This window comes from Oryx dammah, unplaced genomic scaffold (genome assembly GCF_014754425.2).
Source record: "Oryx dammah isolate SB20612 unplaced genomic scaffold, SCBI_Odam_1.1 HiC_scaffold_29, whole genome shotgun sequence".
NCBI classification, from domain to species: Eukaryota; Metazoa; Chordata; class Mammalia; order Artiodactyla; family Bovidae; genus Oryx; species Oryx dammah.
Genome location: NW_024070213.1, coordinates 60,336,497 through 60,352,489, shown reverse-complemented (window position 1 = coordinate 60,352,489; position 15,993 = coordinate 60,336,497). Strand labels below are relative to the sequence as shown.

General features: G+C 42.5%; 2 long non-coding RNA genes across 3 annotated transcripts; both read left to right on the top strand.

The window, feature by feature from the left end:
- Nucleotides 1–87: 87 nt before the first annotated feature.
- On the top strand, nt 88–7,536 carry LOC120857429. 2 transcript variants are annotated; one of them, XR_005719655.1, is made up of 3 exons: nt 88–221; nt 6,212–7,206; nt 7,320–7,536. It is a non-coding gene; the product is annotated as an uncharacterized LOC120857429 (long non-coding RNA). The 2 variants fall into 2 exon arrangements; XR_005719654.1 differs by having other exon boundaries at nt 97–221; nt 6,212–7,521.
- Nucleotides 7,537–11,112: 3,576 nt separating this feature from the next.
- LOC120857430 lies at nt 11,113–15,694 on the top strand. The gene is made up of 2 exons (XR_005719656.1): nt 11,113–11,248; nt 12,750–15,694. It is a non-coding gene; the product is annotated as an uncharacterized LOC120857430 (long non-coding RNA).
- Nucleotides 15,695–15,993: the final 299 nt, after the last annotated feature.

Below are 15,993 nucleotides of genomic sequence, written 5' to 3'. Positions count from 1 at the left end.
GCAGGACGGAGCGCAGGGGGAGGGGGTGAGTCTCGGCCGCGCCCCCTCGGGCGCGAGGCTGGAGTAGCGATTGCCGGAGCTTCGGCGGCCCGCCCCGAGCTAGCGCGCCCCACGCCCAGTGGCCGGCAGCTTGGCCGCGCGGATCCTAAACGGCTCTCGCCCTAATTATTCTCCCGGAGTCCAAGATTCCGAACGCCCCCAAATACTTCCAGAGGAGAAAGGTAATGGGGGTGGGGAGAGAACGCTCCAAAGCCCGACCCCCTGCGAGTTGGCCTCGCCCACTAACCAAATCACTCAACTCCCCTAGCCGGTTGGGTCACTTGGGGGAGTTTCTGTCTCAATGTGTTTGCCTGTGTGTGTGTGTGTTTTTGAGGGGGAGGGTGTTTTTGTCGCCTTGAACAGGCCACCTCAGTTTCCCCGGAAACCCCCTCGAAACCCCATAACTCATCCGCCCTGCCGAGGAACCCGAGCTCCAGAGGCCGCGTGAAATTGCACTGTCTCCGGTCGCTTCCTCCTCCAGACCCGGCGCCGGCCCGGCCTCTCCCGGGGATTTGGTAGGGGGGCGGGGGTGGCTTCCAGCCTGGGAACAGACCCCGAAGCCCGCCTTTTCACTTCCACCCCGGGAGGGGCTCCCGCACCTGTCGCTGTCCCCTCTGCTGCCCCCCACGGCCGCCTGGGAGAACAGCTGCCTCCCCTTGCACACTGGAGTCGGACCGCGCCGTCGGGGCGGCCGCCTTTCCCACCACAGAAGTTCACTTTCCCAGGCCTTCCGGGCCTGGGGTCTTCCTGGAAAGGAGGAGGAGGGGGACGCGGAGAGGGCCCCAGAGACTGCGTCCCCGAAAGGCATGAACCCAGGGCACCAGCTCCCGGATCCTAGCCAGAGGCGCTGCTGACCACCACGAGGGGATGCCCCAAACCCAGGCCGACGCCAAATGGATCGGATGGGCACTTCCTGGTGCCCAGCCGGCGGCAGTGAGGCCTCACACGGTGTGGCATTCCGGATCTTGCCCTGAAAGCCCAATTATTTTCCCCAGAGTTTCAAGCCTGAAGACTTCAAGAACAGTTGAGCTTTGAATAAGAAAAATTCCACCTCTCACTCTGAGCCAAGAGTACTGGCTAAAATTCTTTAAACTTGCTTTGCACCCTGGAGGGCCCGTTCTGTGATTGGAGGCTACCTTTGCCCTCTGAGTGTTGACCTTGTCCTGACTACTTACTTAACAGTCATGATAGTAATAGCAACATTAACATATACATTAGTATACAAGATCGTTTGCAAGCACTTTCTCAAACTGAGAGAATGTTTCACTTAATATAAAAATTATGTGAATTAGGTGACATCACTCTCAGTTTTACAGAACTGGAAATGTGGGACTACTCCAAGATCATCCACCCGGTGACAGTGCTGAGGTGTTCAGGTGATCAGAAGGAGGGGATCAGGTTTTTGCCTAGGACTTCTTGGTTTACAAGCTCTAGATTGGAGCTTCATCTGCTCAGAATCAAACTCCTATCAGATAATTGAGCTATTACCACTTAAGGGGCCTTTCATTTGATCACTCATGCATTTCAACCTAGTGTTCAAGGCTCTCATTTTGAAGGAGGAACCTTTCCCTAGTTTCTTTGTTTGTAGAGCAGTCATATTTACTAAAGGTTGTTGTCTGTATTTACTAAGAAAAGGCAGGGAGATCTTCATTACTGAATGCTAGCTGTATTTATCTTATTATTATATCGTATGTATTATGTATTCATATATCTTATGTATCTTATGTAGCTGTATGTATTATTATCACCAACCCTAATCCTTCCCTCCCCAACTAGATATATCCAGGTGTGCTTGCTGGTATTTATTCTTCAGTATGCTATGCTAAATATCAGGGATGTACGCACTGGAAATATCTGACAAGTAAGGGGGCATCTCTGTTGGGTGCTGTGCTGATCCAATAAATGAACCAATGGAGACTTTATTTACCAACACTCTCTGCAGTTAGCAGTTATCCAGCATCCCTTTATTTTTCCTTACTCTTAGCTGATAATTTTGGTTCTTATTTTACTGTGAAAGTAATCAAAACATCCTTAGGACTTCCCCGGTGGTCCAAGGAAGAATGCACCTTCCAATACAGGGAACACAGGTTCAATTCCCTGGTCAGGGAACTAAGATCCCACATGCCACAATATTTTAAAAAATAGTAATAATAATAAAGGACTTCCTGGTGATCCAGTGGTTAAGAATCTGCTTGCAATGCAGGGAACACAGGTTTGATCCCTGGTCCGGGAAGATTCCACATGACTCGAGGCAACTGAACCCTTGCACCACAACTGCTGTGAGCCTTCATGCTCTAGAGCCTGTGTTCAGAAAGAGAAGCCACAGCGATGAGAAGCCAGTGCACTTCACCTAGAGTAGCCCATGCTCACCACAACTAGAGACAGCCTGCATGAAGCAATAAGACCCAGCACAGACAAAAACAAATAAATAAAATTTTAAAAGGAAAACATCCTTATCTACCAGCAATCTGGCCAATTTACCTTCATCCTCACTTAGGTACTCTGACTTCCCTCATATTAAAATGAATTGTCTTTGTTGCTAGTTAAGCCAGCTGTCCAGCTTCCATGGTGGCTCAGACGGTGAAGAATTCACCTGCAATGCAGGAGACCGGGGTTTGATCCCTGCGATGGGAATATCCCCTGGAGAAGGGAATGGCAACCCACTCCAGTATTCTTGCCTGGAGAATTCCATGGGCAGAGGAGCCTGGTAGGCTACAGTCCATGGGGTCACAAAGAGTAGGATACGACTGAGCAACTAAGCACACAGCACAAGCCAGCTGTCATCCTCCCATTCCTATCCTTCACCCCTGCCCTCTTGTTCTATACCTCAGTCTTCTTGTCTTTCTCCTGTATTATCAATATTTCTCTCTACTGGATAATTTTTTTATTTTTTCAGTTTGGCTGCCTCCTGTCTTAGTTGCAGCCTGCTAGGGCTGGAGGCACTCGGGCTTAGTTGTCCTGCCCTGGAATCTTAGTTCCCCAACCAGGGATCCAGCATGTGTCCCCTGCATTGCTAGGTGGAGTCTTAACCACTGGACCACCAGAGAAGTCCAAAATGGGCCTTTTTTTTTAAGTTATTTTTTAGGAAAGAAAACTTCAGAGGAGGTATTTTACATACAGAATCCTTTGAACTGGACCTTGTCAAATAAATATTTAGTAGAGGTAAAAGCTATAGGCCAAGTACATTTCACTTAACGTAAAGCCTTGGCAAGACTAATTAATGCAGAAAGAAACAAAACCGCACACACACAATTACAACTAATAAGAACATTAAAAAGATTTCTGGGGGCTTCCCTGGGAGTCCAGTGGTTAAGAATCCACTTTCCAATACAAGGAACATGAGTTCAATCCCTGATTGGGGAATTAAGATCCCATCGGATGTGGAGCAACTAAGCTCACACGGCACAACTAGAGAAGCCCAGGTGCTGCAGCGAAGACCCAGTACAACCAAAAAAAAAAAAGAAAACCTGCACAATTCTTTTTCTAGTTTCTGAAAAGCTTGCATAGAAGTAGCAAGAAACTGTTTTTGAAGGTCAGTAGAACATATCTGTAAAATCATCTGGGTCAAAAGTGTTGGTAGGAAAGTCTTAAAATTTTTCAAAAAATATTTCTTTATCTGGCTTTGATGGGTCTTAGTTGCCGCAAGGGAGAAGGCAATGGCAACCCACTGTAGTACTCTTGCCTGGAAAATCCCATGGGCGGAGGAGCCTGGTAGGCTGCAGTCCATGGGGTCGCTAAAATTCAGACACGACTGAGCGACTTCACTTTCACTTTTCACTTTCATGCATTGGAGAAGGAAATGGCAACCCACTCCAGTATTCTTGCCTGGAGAATCCCAGGGACGGGGGAGCCTGGTGGGCTGCCGTCTATGGGGTCGCACAGAGTCGGACACGACTGAAGTGACTTAGCAGCAACAGCAGCAGCAGTTGCCGAAAGGCAGGATCCTCGATCTTTGTACACCAGGCAAGATATTTGTTGTGGCTTGCAAACTCTTAGTAGTGACATGTGGGATCTAGTTCCCTGAACCAGGGATCGAACGTGGGGCCCCTGTATTGGTAGCACCAAGTCTTAGCTCAGGCACCACCGGGGAAGTCCCAGTGAGAGTCTTTGATTAACATTTTATTTATTTATTTATTTTTAAACTTTATTTATTTGTTTGTTTATAGCCGCTTTGGGCCCTCTGCAGTGAAAGCATGGAGTCCTAACCACTGGGTGGTCAGGGAAGTCCATTTTGCTATTTGTATTTTCCCAGAAATTTCTACATTTCATCTAGGCTTAAATTCACTAGTGTATGGCTGTTAATACTATTGTACTGTTTCCTTTGTTTCTGGCCACATGGTGTGTGGGACTTTACCCCAGCCAGGGATGGAACTGCTACTCCCTGCAGTGGAAGCACAGAGTCTTCAGCACTGGACTACCAGGAAAGTCCAATATTGTTATTATTTTTAAATCTGTTGAGGGAGCTTCTGAGTTGGAGAACATGTGGAGATGCGGGGACAATGGTACCTGGAAAGGGGATGGAAACTCCCACATACTTTTCCCTTTACATCTCTTCCATTAGGCTGATCCCTGAGTTGTATCCTTTTATAATAAACCAATAATCTAGTGAATAAAATTTTAAAAACCTGTTGTGTCAAAATAAATTCTTAATGGCTTAAAGACTTAAACATAAGATATAACACTATAAAACTCCTAGAAGAAAACACAGGCAAAGCATTCTCTGACATAAATTTACCAATGTTTTCTTAGCTTAGTCTCCCAAGGGAATAGAAATAAAGCCAAAAATAAACAAATGGTACCTAATCAAACGTATAAGCTTTTGCATAGCAAAGGAAACCATAAACAAAACAAAAAGACAACCTATGGACTGAGAGAAACATTTGCAAATGATGCTACCAGCATGGGCTTAATTTCCAAAATATACCAACAGCTCTTATAATTCAATAACAAACAACTCAATCAGAAAATGGGCAGAAGATTTAAATTTTTTTTGGCCACACCACATGGCTTGTAGTCCTAAACACTGGACTGCCAGGGAATTCCCTAGAAGACCCAAATAGACATTTCTCCAAAGAAAACATGTAGATGGCCAATAGGCACATGAAAAAATGTTCATCATTGCTAATTATTAGAGAAATGCAAATCAAAACAATGAGGTGCCATGTTCCACCAGACAGAATGACCATTTTTTTTAAGAAGTCTACAAACAATCTATGCTGGAAAGGGTATGGAGAAAATGGAACCCTCCCACACTGTTGGTGGGAATGTAAGATGATGCAGCCACTATGATAAACAGTATGAAGGTTCCTCAGAAAACTAGAGTTGCCATATGACCCAGCAATCCCACTCCTCTGGGAATTTACCTGGACAAAACTATAATTCAGAAAGATGAGTGCACCCCTATGTTCATAGCAATACTATTTACAATAGCCAAGACATGGAAATAAAAATGTCCATTGACAGATGAACGGATAAAGAAAATGTGGTCTATATATATATAGCGACCCCATGGATTGTAGCCCACTAGGCTCCTCTGTCCATGGGATTTCCCAGCAAGAATACTGGAGTGGGTTGCCATTTCCTTCATATACATACATACATAAATATATATATATATATATATATACATATATACACAGACACACACACACACACAATGGAATATAGGCCATTAAAAAGAATGAAATAATGCCATTTGCAACTGCATGGATGGACCTAGAGATTATCATACTAAGCAATGTAAGTCAGAGAAAGACAAATACCATATGATATTACTTGTATGTGGACTCTAAAATACAACAAATGAACATATCTATGAAACAGAAACAGACTCACAATTATAGAAAACAGACTTGTGGTTGCCAAGTGGAAGGAGTATCTGGGAGGGAGGATTGGGAGTGTGGGACTAGCAGATGAAAACTATTATGTATAGAAAGGCTAAACTACAAGGTCCTACTGTATAGCACAGAGCACTATAGTCAATATCCTGTGATAAGCCATAATGGAAAACTACATTTAAATTAACAACAAAAAATCTGTTGTGTTTGTGTTGTGTCTGTGGAGTCTGTCCCATTTTCATTCTATATTTTGCTTATTTGCTGCAGCTGCTGCTGCTCTTTTGTCTTCTTTATTATTCTACATACTGTTCTCTCGTTTCCTCTCTTGTTCACAGGTTATAGTTATTCTATTTCCTCATCATATATTTGACATTGGACTTCCCAAGTGGAGCAGTGATAAAAAATCGCCTGCCAATGCAGAAATCCCAGAAGACAGGCATTCAGTCCCTGGATCGGCAAGATCCCTTGGAGTAGGAAATGGCAACCCACTCCAGTATTCTTGGCTGGAGAATCCCATGGACAGAGGAGCTCGGCAGGCTACAGTCCATGTGGTGACCAAGAGTCAGAAACAACTGAGCATGCACATGATGGGATTTTTCACAAATTTAGCTTCTTAATGCTATTTTTCAGATCTTCTGTACTGCACCCTATTGTTTGCCTGAGAGGGTATGTTAAAAACTACAGTTTTAATAGTTGATTCATTCTTGAGTTGACTGCTTTGTTCATTAGGTTCCAATTTTTTTTGGTTTCTTTCAAATATATTTAACATTCTACATCTCTAATTAAAGCCTTAGTTGTAGCCTAGAAAGTTGGATAAACTTTTATTTAAAGTATTTCATCATTTCTCCGACTTTTTTTAACCCAAATTTTACTATTCATAAAATATTTTTAGTTTCCAGACATTTGTCAACTTTAAAAAGTTATCCTTTGCTTAGTAATTTCTCATGTTATTGTATTACAGTCATAGAACATGGCTATGTAACACTGATTCTTTAAAACATAATGTTAAGGCTTCCTTTGTAATTTTGTACATGGTCATTTTTTGTAAATGTTTTACATGTGCTAAAAAAAGTGTATTATCTGTTAGATGTAGAATTCTTCATATATAATGTATTGAGCTTATTAATTTTATTATTCAGATCTTTTATATCTCTGTTTATTGTCTTTCCTTATGTATTATTTTTGTTTATTTGGCTGCTTCACATCTTAATTGCTGTGAGGTTTATGGGATGTTACTTCCTCGAACCCTCTTCCCCTGCGTTGCAAGCCACTGGACCATCAGAGAAGTCCCTGTTTGTCTTCTAGATCCATCTGTTTCTAAGAGACCTATGTAAATATTTCCAGTTCTAACAGTTGATTTATTTTTTCTTTCCTAAATTTGTAAGTTGTTGTTTTATAAATGCAAAATAAGGAGAATAATAGTATTTTTTTTTGGCTGCACAGTGTGCAGGATCTTAGTTCCCAACCAGGGATCAAACCTGTGCCCCCTGCAGTGGAAGCACAGAGTCTTAACTACCGGACCATCAGGGAATTCTCAGTACTTTCTTATAGGATTATAATGAAAAATAAGAATTAATGCATGTAAATCCTATAGAGCATACCCAACAAAAAGAAGGTACTCAATAAAGTTAACTATTAAAATTTATATATTTTGAGCCTACATTGCTAAACATATTTATTATGGTTATATTTTCTTGTTCTCTCTGTGGCAAGAATACACAGAACTGTACAAAAAAGATCTTCATGACCCAGATAATCACAATGGTGTGATCATTCACTTAGAGCCAGACATCCTGGAATGTGAAGTCAAGTGGGCCTTAGGAAGCATCACTACGAACAAAGCTAGTGGAGGTGATAGAATTCCAGTTGAGCTATTTCAAATCCTGAAAGATGATGCTGTGAAAGTGTTGCACTCAATATGCCAGCAAATTTGGAAAACTCAGCAGTGGCCACAGGACTGGAAAAGGTCAGTTTTCATTCCAATCCCAAAGAAAGGCAATGCCAAAGAATGCTCAAACTACCGCATAATTGCACTCATCTCACACACTAGTAAAGTAATGCTCAAAATTCTCCAAGCCAGGCTTCAGCAATACGTGAACCGTGAACTTCCAGATGTTCAAGCTGGTTTTAGAAAAGGCAGAGGAACAAGAGATCAAATTGCCAACATCCACTGGATCATGGAAAAAGCAAGAGAGTTCCAGAAAAACATCTGCTTTACTGACTATGACAAAGCTTTTGACTGTGTGGAAAATTCTGAGAGAGATGGGAATACCAGACCACCTGACCTGCCTCTTGAGAAACCTGTATGCAGATCAGGAAGCAACAGTTAGAACTGGACATGGAACAACAGACTGGTTCCAAATAGGAAATGGAATACATCAAGGCTGTATATTGTCACCCTGCTTATTTAACTTATATGCAGAGTACATCATGAGAAACGCTGGGCTGGAAGAAGCACAAGCTGGAATCAAGATTGCCAGGAGAAATATCAATAACCTCAGATATGCAGATGACACCACCCTTATGGCAGAAAGTGAAGAAGAACTAAACAGCCTCTTGATGAAAGTGAAAGTGGAGAGTGAAAAAGTTGGCTTAAAACTCAACATTCAGAAAATGAAGATCATGGTATCCGGTCCCATCACTTCATGGCAAATAGATGGGGAAACAGTGTCAGACTTTATTTCTGGGGCCTCCAAAATCACTGCAGATAGTTAGTGCAGCTGTGAAATTAAGAGACGCTTACTCCTTGGAAGGAAAGTTATGACCAACTTAGATAGCATATTCAAAAGCAGAGACATTACTTTGCCAACAAAGGTCCGTCTAGTCAAGGCTATGGTTCTTCCAGTGGTCATGTATGGATGTAAGAGTTGGACTATAAAGAAAGCTGAGCACAGAGAACTGATGCTTTTGAACTGTGGTGTTGGAGAAGACTCTTGAGAGTCCCTTGGACTGCAAGGAGATCTAACCAGTCCATCCTAAAGAAGATCAGTCCTGGGTATGCATTGGAAGGACTGATTTTGAAGCTGAAACTCCAATACTTTGGCCACCTGATGCAAAGAGCTGACTCATTTGAAAAGACCCTGATGCTGGGAAAGATTGAGGGCAGGAGGAGAAGGGGACAACAGAGGATGAGATGGTTGGATGGCATCACTGACTCGATGGACGTGAGTCTGAGTGAACTCCGGGAGTTGGTGATAGACAGGGAGGCCTGGCATGCTGCAGTTTGTGGGGTTGCAAAGAATCAGACATGACTGAGCGACTGAACTGAACTGAACCGAACTTTTATTGTTATGTAACACTCTCTCCTTTGTCCCATAATTTTTTGCCTTGAATTATATCACATCAAAATCCTGATTTGCTTTTGGTTTATCTTTGCCTGGTAAAGCTTTTCCCTTGGTCACAGGTTGAGTTTCCAGGGAAGCCAATTCTAAAGTGGAGATTAGAGTGCAGGCAGTTTATTAGTGAGTGCTCTTGGGATCAACACTTGCAAGAAAGGAGGGAAACAGGGCTGGACAGAAGAAGTTGGACTGCTGAGCAGTCACAATGCAATAGCTAATTCTGAAAGGAACTCTGAAAAAAGGTTAATACCTGTGTTGCAAGGGAAAGCCAATTCTGACTCCATGTTGGAACTGTTTCTTTGACTTGCTTTTCCTTGCTTTTGTTATGTTGTTGTTGTTGTTTAGTCACTAAATTGTGTCAGACTCTTTATGACCCCATGGACGGCAGCACACCAGGCTCCCCTGTCTTTCACTGTCTCCCAGAGTTTGCTCAGATTCATGTCCACTGAATCAGTGATGCTATCTAACCATCTCATCCTCTGCCACCCCCTTCTCTTTTGTCTTCAATCTTTCCCAGCATCAGGGTCTTTTCCAGTGAGTCGGCTGTTTGAATCAGATGGCCAAAGTATTGGAGTTTCAGTTTAAGCATCAGTCCTTCTAATGAATATTCAGGGTTGATCTCCTTTAGGATTGATTGGTTTGATCTCCTTGCAGTCCAAGGGACTCTCAAGAGTCTTCTCTAGCACCACAGTTTGAAAGCATCAGTTCTTCAGTGCTTAGCCTTCTTTATGGTACAGCTCTCACATCTGTACATGACTGCTGGGAAAACCATAGTTTTGACTACAGGGACCTTTGTAAACAAAATGGTGTCTCTGCTTTTTAATATGCTGTCTAGGTTTGTCATAGCTTTTTTTGTCAAGCATCATTTTTTGTTTGTTTATTTTTAGTTGTGCTGTGTCTTTGTTGCTTTGCAGACTTTTCTCTAGTTGTGGAGTTGGGGCTTCTCATTGTGGCTGCTTCTCTTGTTGCAGTTCCTGGGCTCTAGGGCACAAGCTCAGGTGCATAGGTTTTAGTTGCTCAGCAGCATGTGGGATCTTCTTGGACCAGGGACCTGTGTGCCTTGCATTGGCAGGCAGATTCTTTACCACTGAACCACCAAGGAAGTCCTAGCAAGAGTCTTTTAATTTCATGGCTGGAGTCACCATCCACAGTGATTTTGGAGCCCAAGGAAATAAACTATATTACTGCTTCCACTTTTTTCCCTTCTGTTTGCTTTGAAGTGATGGGACCGATGCCATGATCTTAGCCTTTTAATGTTGAGGTTTAAGCCAGCTTTTTCACTCACTTCTTCTTTCACTTCTTTTAGTTTCTCTTCACATTCTCCCATTAGAGTGGTATCATCCATATATCTGAGGCTGTTGATATTTCTCCCAGCAATCTTGATTTCAGTTTGTGATTCATTCACCCCAGCCTTTGGTATGATGTTCTCTGCATATAAGTTAAATAAGCAAGGTGACTATATACAGCGATGTCGTCCTCCTTTCACAATTTTGAACCAGTCGGTTGTTCCATGCCTGGTTCTGACAACCAGTCAGTTGTTCGTGTTGCTTCTTGAACCGCATACAGGTTTCTCAGGAGACAGGTAAGGTGGTCTGGTAGGTATTCCCTTCCTTTTAAGAATTTTCTACAGTTTGTAGTGATCCACACAGTCAAAGGCTTTAGCGTAGTCAGTGAAGCTGAAATAGATGTTTTTCTCGAATTCCCTTGCTTTCTCTATGATCCAACAAATGTTGGTGATTTGATCTCTGGTTCCTCTGCCTCTTCTAAACGCAGCTTGCACATCTGGATTCTTGGTTCAAGTACTGCTAAAGCGTAGCTCAAAGGATTTTGAGAATAACTTTACTAGCATGTGAAATGAGCACAATCATATGCTTATTTGTTATTATAATCATAGATAATGGCCTGCCTCAGAGGACCCTGACCCTCTATCTGACTGTTAAACTAAAGTACCTTTGTTCAGAACCTTGTCTACCTGTGGATGGCAAGAAGGAAGAAATTAACACATCCCCTGCCTGAGGCCTCTCATTCTAGGAGGTATTTGCAAGATTAACGGCCTTTTTATTTTGTTATTCACCTCCCCCCATCTCTGATCTATAAAAGAACCTGGCCTCCAGACCCTGATAAAGTAGTTATTTTGAGACATTAGTCTGCCAAAATCATATTCCTTGCCTCAACATCTCGTCTGATTCATTGGCTTTGGCCTGTCACGCAGTGAGCAGAGCAAGCTTAGACTTGGTAACATACTACCCTCTGGAAAACAAGTGTCTTACCAAAAGGCATCTGACATACTTGCCACTTTCTGTCAACCAGTCCAATTTACATGATGTTATTAATATAGCAGATCAATATAGTGATGTTCTGAGAGATGTACAGCTACAGGGACCTTTGTAAACAAAATGGTGTCTCTGTCCCTTTAGACTCTTCTCTCCTTTTTGAATTTTTTCATTGTGGGTGTTGCTGCTTGGGGCTTTCTCTAGCTGCAGCGAGCGGGGATCTCCTCTCTAGGTGTAGTGCGAGGGCTTCTCTTGTGGAGCCGGGGCTCCAGGTGCCTGGGCTTAGCAGCTGTGGCACTTGGCCTAGTTCCCCTGCAGCGGGTGGGATCTTCCTGACCAGAGATCAAACCAGCATTCCCTGCACTGGTGGTGGATTCTTAACTAGTGGACCACCAGGGAAGCCCCTAGACCGTTTTCTGACAAAGGATAGGAGATGTAACATAGCCTTGGGGCCAGACTGAAAATGTATATTGTTGCCTTCTCCAAGAGAATGTGAACTGTGTCTGTTCTACTTTCTGATAGGGATGGAAAATAATGTTTTCCAGAGCAGTGGTTGTATACCGTGTGCTTGCTGCTGCTGCTGCTGCTGCTGCTAAGTCACTTCAGTTGTGTCCAACTCTGTGCGACCCCATAGACGGCAGCCCACCAGGCTCCCCTGTCCCTGGGATTCTCCAGGCAAGAATACTGGAGGGGGTTGCCATTTCCTTCTCCAATGCATGAAAGTGAAGTTGTTCAGTCATGTCTGACTCCTAGCGACCCCATGGACTGCAGCCCACCAGGCTTCTCCATCCATGGGATTTTCCAGGCAAGAGTACTGGAGTGGGTTGCTATTGCCTTCTCCACCATGTGTTTAGTGGTGGTGGTTTAACTAAGTCATGTCCAACTCTATATGACCCCATGGATTGGAGCCCACCAGGCTACCCTGTTCATGGAATTTCCCAGGCAAGAATAGTGGAGTGGGTCACCATTTTTTTCTCCAGGGGATTTTCCCAACCCAGGAATTGAACCTGTATCTCCTGCTTGGCAGGTGGATTCTTTATCACTGAGCCACCTGGGAAGCCCATACCATATACTTAAGGCCTATTTATTTTTCCGCTCTGCAATGACACCACATATGGAAAAGCATCTGCAACATGGTTAGTAGTTGGTTTAGTTTGCAGTAGTTCACTGCAATCCTCCAGGATCTATTTGTTTTCTGCAGGGATCAGATTGGTAAATTAAATAAAGATAACAAGTGGGATCATTACCTTTGCATCCTTTAGGTCTTTGTTGTCCAGCATGGTAGCCCTAGCCATAAGCATCCATTTCGAGAAATCAGAAAAAGAGAACAAATTAAACTCAAAGAAAGTAGAAGAAAGTAAATAATAAAGGTAAGAACTGAAATTAATGAAATACAAAATAATTATGCAATATTGAAGATCAACAAAACTAAGTTTGTTCCTGTATGAGGAGTGAAGGAGACTTCCTATAGATTCTACAGATAACAAGAGAATATTATGAGTAATTTTATTAAATAAGTTTTAAGATTTGATTGAAAGAGAAATATTCTTAGGAAAACAAACTTACCTAAGCTGATCAAAGAAGTAACAGAAAATTCTGGGGATGTCCCTGGTGGTCCAGTGGCTAAAAGTTGGAGTTTCCAATGCAAGGGGCCTGGGTTCCATCTGTGGTCAGGGAACTAGATCCCACATGCCATAATTAAGAGCTTGCATGCCCCAGCTGAAAAATCCTGCATGCTGCAACTGAAAGATCCCACATAATACAATTAAGACCTGCCGCAGCCAAATAAATTAAAAAAAAAAAAAAACCTGAATGGTTTCATATCGCTTAAATAAATTGAATACATAATATAAAAACTTTCCCACAAGAAAATTCTAGACCCCAATAGATGTACTGGTCAATTGTTCCATTTAAGGAAGATCTTACAAAAACTTTTCTAGATAATAGATAAAAAGAAACACTTTCCTGCAAGCCACAACTACTGAAGCCTGAGCACCCTAGAGCCTGTGCTCTGCAGCAAGAGAAGCCACTGCAATGAGAGAGTAGCCCCTGCTCACAGCAGCTAGGGAATAAGACACAGCAGAAGCCATAAATAAAGAAACATTTTAAAAAGAAACAATTTTTTATTCATTTTATGAGACATTGTAACTTGAACAAATTTTTAAGAAATAGGAAAATTATAAGCCCATCTCTCATTAACTTTGATGCAAAATATTAGCAAACAGAATCCATTGATGTGCTAAAAATATACAACATTGAGTCAGGTAGGATTTATTTCAGGAATTCCAGTGAACACTGGAGAACCAAGTAATATGATTTACTCCATTAACATTATAAAGGAGAAAAATCATATAAGCCTCTCAATGAATGTAGGAAAGCTATTTGATAAAATTCAACACCCATTGATGATTTTTTAAAAAACATGGGAATTCCCTGGCAGTTCAGTGGTTAGGACTCAGTGCTTTCACTGTCAAGGCCCGGGTTCCATCTCTGGTTGGGGAACTAAGATCCTGCATGTGGGATGGCAGAAAAATAAAAGATAAATGTAAAAAATTAAAAAAAAAAATATTGGACTTCCTTGGTGGTCCAGCGGTTAGGAATCCTGCCAACGCAGGGGACATGAGTTCGATCCCTGGTCTGGGAAGATTCCACATGTCTTAGAGCAACGAAGCCCATGGGCCACAACTCCTGAAGCCCAAGTGCCTAGAGCCAGGGCTCCATAATAGAAGAAGCCATTGCAATGAGAAGGTCTCAGACTGCAATTAGAGTAGCCTCCAACCACTGAAGCCACAGGAACGAAGACCTCGCACAGCCAAAATGTATAAATATATGTTAACAAACTAGGAATAGATAGGAACTTTTAAAAATCTGGTACAGAGTACTTAGCAAAATTACAGTCCATGGAGCTGCGAAAAGTCAGACATGACTGAAGCAAGTCAGCAGCAGCAGCAAACCTGATTTAAACTGGATTGAAGAGAGAATGGGACAAGACTACTAAGGTTATGTCAGAAGAACTCAAGAGGACCTCCCTGGTGGCTCAGCGGTTACGAATCCACGTGCCAGTGCAGGGGACATAGGTTCAGACCCTGGTTGAGGACAATCCCATGTGCCACATGGCAACAAAACCTGTTCGGTACAACTAAACCCATGTAACACAGCTGCTGAAGCCCAAATGCCCTACAGCCCGTGCTCTGCAACTAGAGAAGCCACCGCGATGAGAAGCCCAGTAATTGCAACTAGAGAGTGGCCACCACTCGCTGCAACAACAGAAAGCTCACACATAACAGTGAAGATCCAGTGCAGCCAAAAATCAATAAATAATAAAATTTTATAGTCAAATTATACCTAGAAGGACGCATCAAACGATAAACTGCCTGTGATAAGGAACTGACTTTTTTTTTTTTCCTGTAGTGTTTGGTTTCCTATTATGTACATGTTAAGTTTTAAGAAATAAATAAAAACCTTTTTAAAAATTAATTACTTAATTTTAAAAAATAAAATAATTGGAAAGGAAAGAAGGAGGGAGTAAGGAAAGAAGAAAGGAAGGGAGGAAAATCTTTAGCCCAGTTATGTTTCTCTGTGACTTCTACCAAGTAGGCCTCATTCTGTCCTGTGGTTAATCCCTCTTCTGTGTTACAACCCTTCAGATGTTTGAGGATGTCTCTTGTCTCCTCTTTAGTTTTCTTTTCTCCAGCTAAATGCCTCTAAATCCTCCCGCTGTTCTTCAAGTGACTCACTTAACAATCTCTTCCCCATTACCCTGTCTCTCTTGACTGTACAGAGTCCAGTTTGTCAAAATGTGTAGCCCGAGACTATAAATCAGATGACAGATGGCACTATCACTTAGTATATCCTGAACGCTGTCTATTAATGGAGCCAAGGACCAAATTAAATGACCCAGTAATTCCATTTCTGGTTATATACCCAAAAGAATGGAGAAGGGCATGGTGACCCACTCCAGTATCCTTGCCTGGAGAATCCCATGGACAGAGGAGCCTGCTGGGCTATAGTCCATAGGGTCGCAAAGAGTCTGACCCACCTGAAGAGACTGACTTAGCACACACTCCAGAGAAATGAAAACACTTGTCCACACCAAAACTTGTACTGAATGTTTATTACAGCATTATTCCTAATAGCCAAAAGATGCTGAAGGAAACCAGAATATGTAATCTCAAAATATGTCTCTTTGACCAAAAAAAAAAAAAAATGGAGCTTAAGGCAATTAAAAACAGCAAACAGAGAAAAAGCTCTCTCTCTACCCTCCTCCTTTTCTGCCTAAAGGCGGGCTATAAATTCTCCTTTACTAGAGACACTCCACAGTCTAGACTCTTACCAGCCCAGAGATGGCACCAGAAAAATCTGCAAACAAACCTTACTGCATTAGTTTCCTCCCATTTATTTATCTTCCCATAGTTGGCCACCCTTAGAGGCCTAAAACCCTTTTCTTTCGTCCTAGCGTTTCTCCACAGATTTATTGTCTTCTTCTTGAAGACACCATGTGAGCCA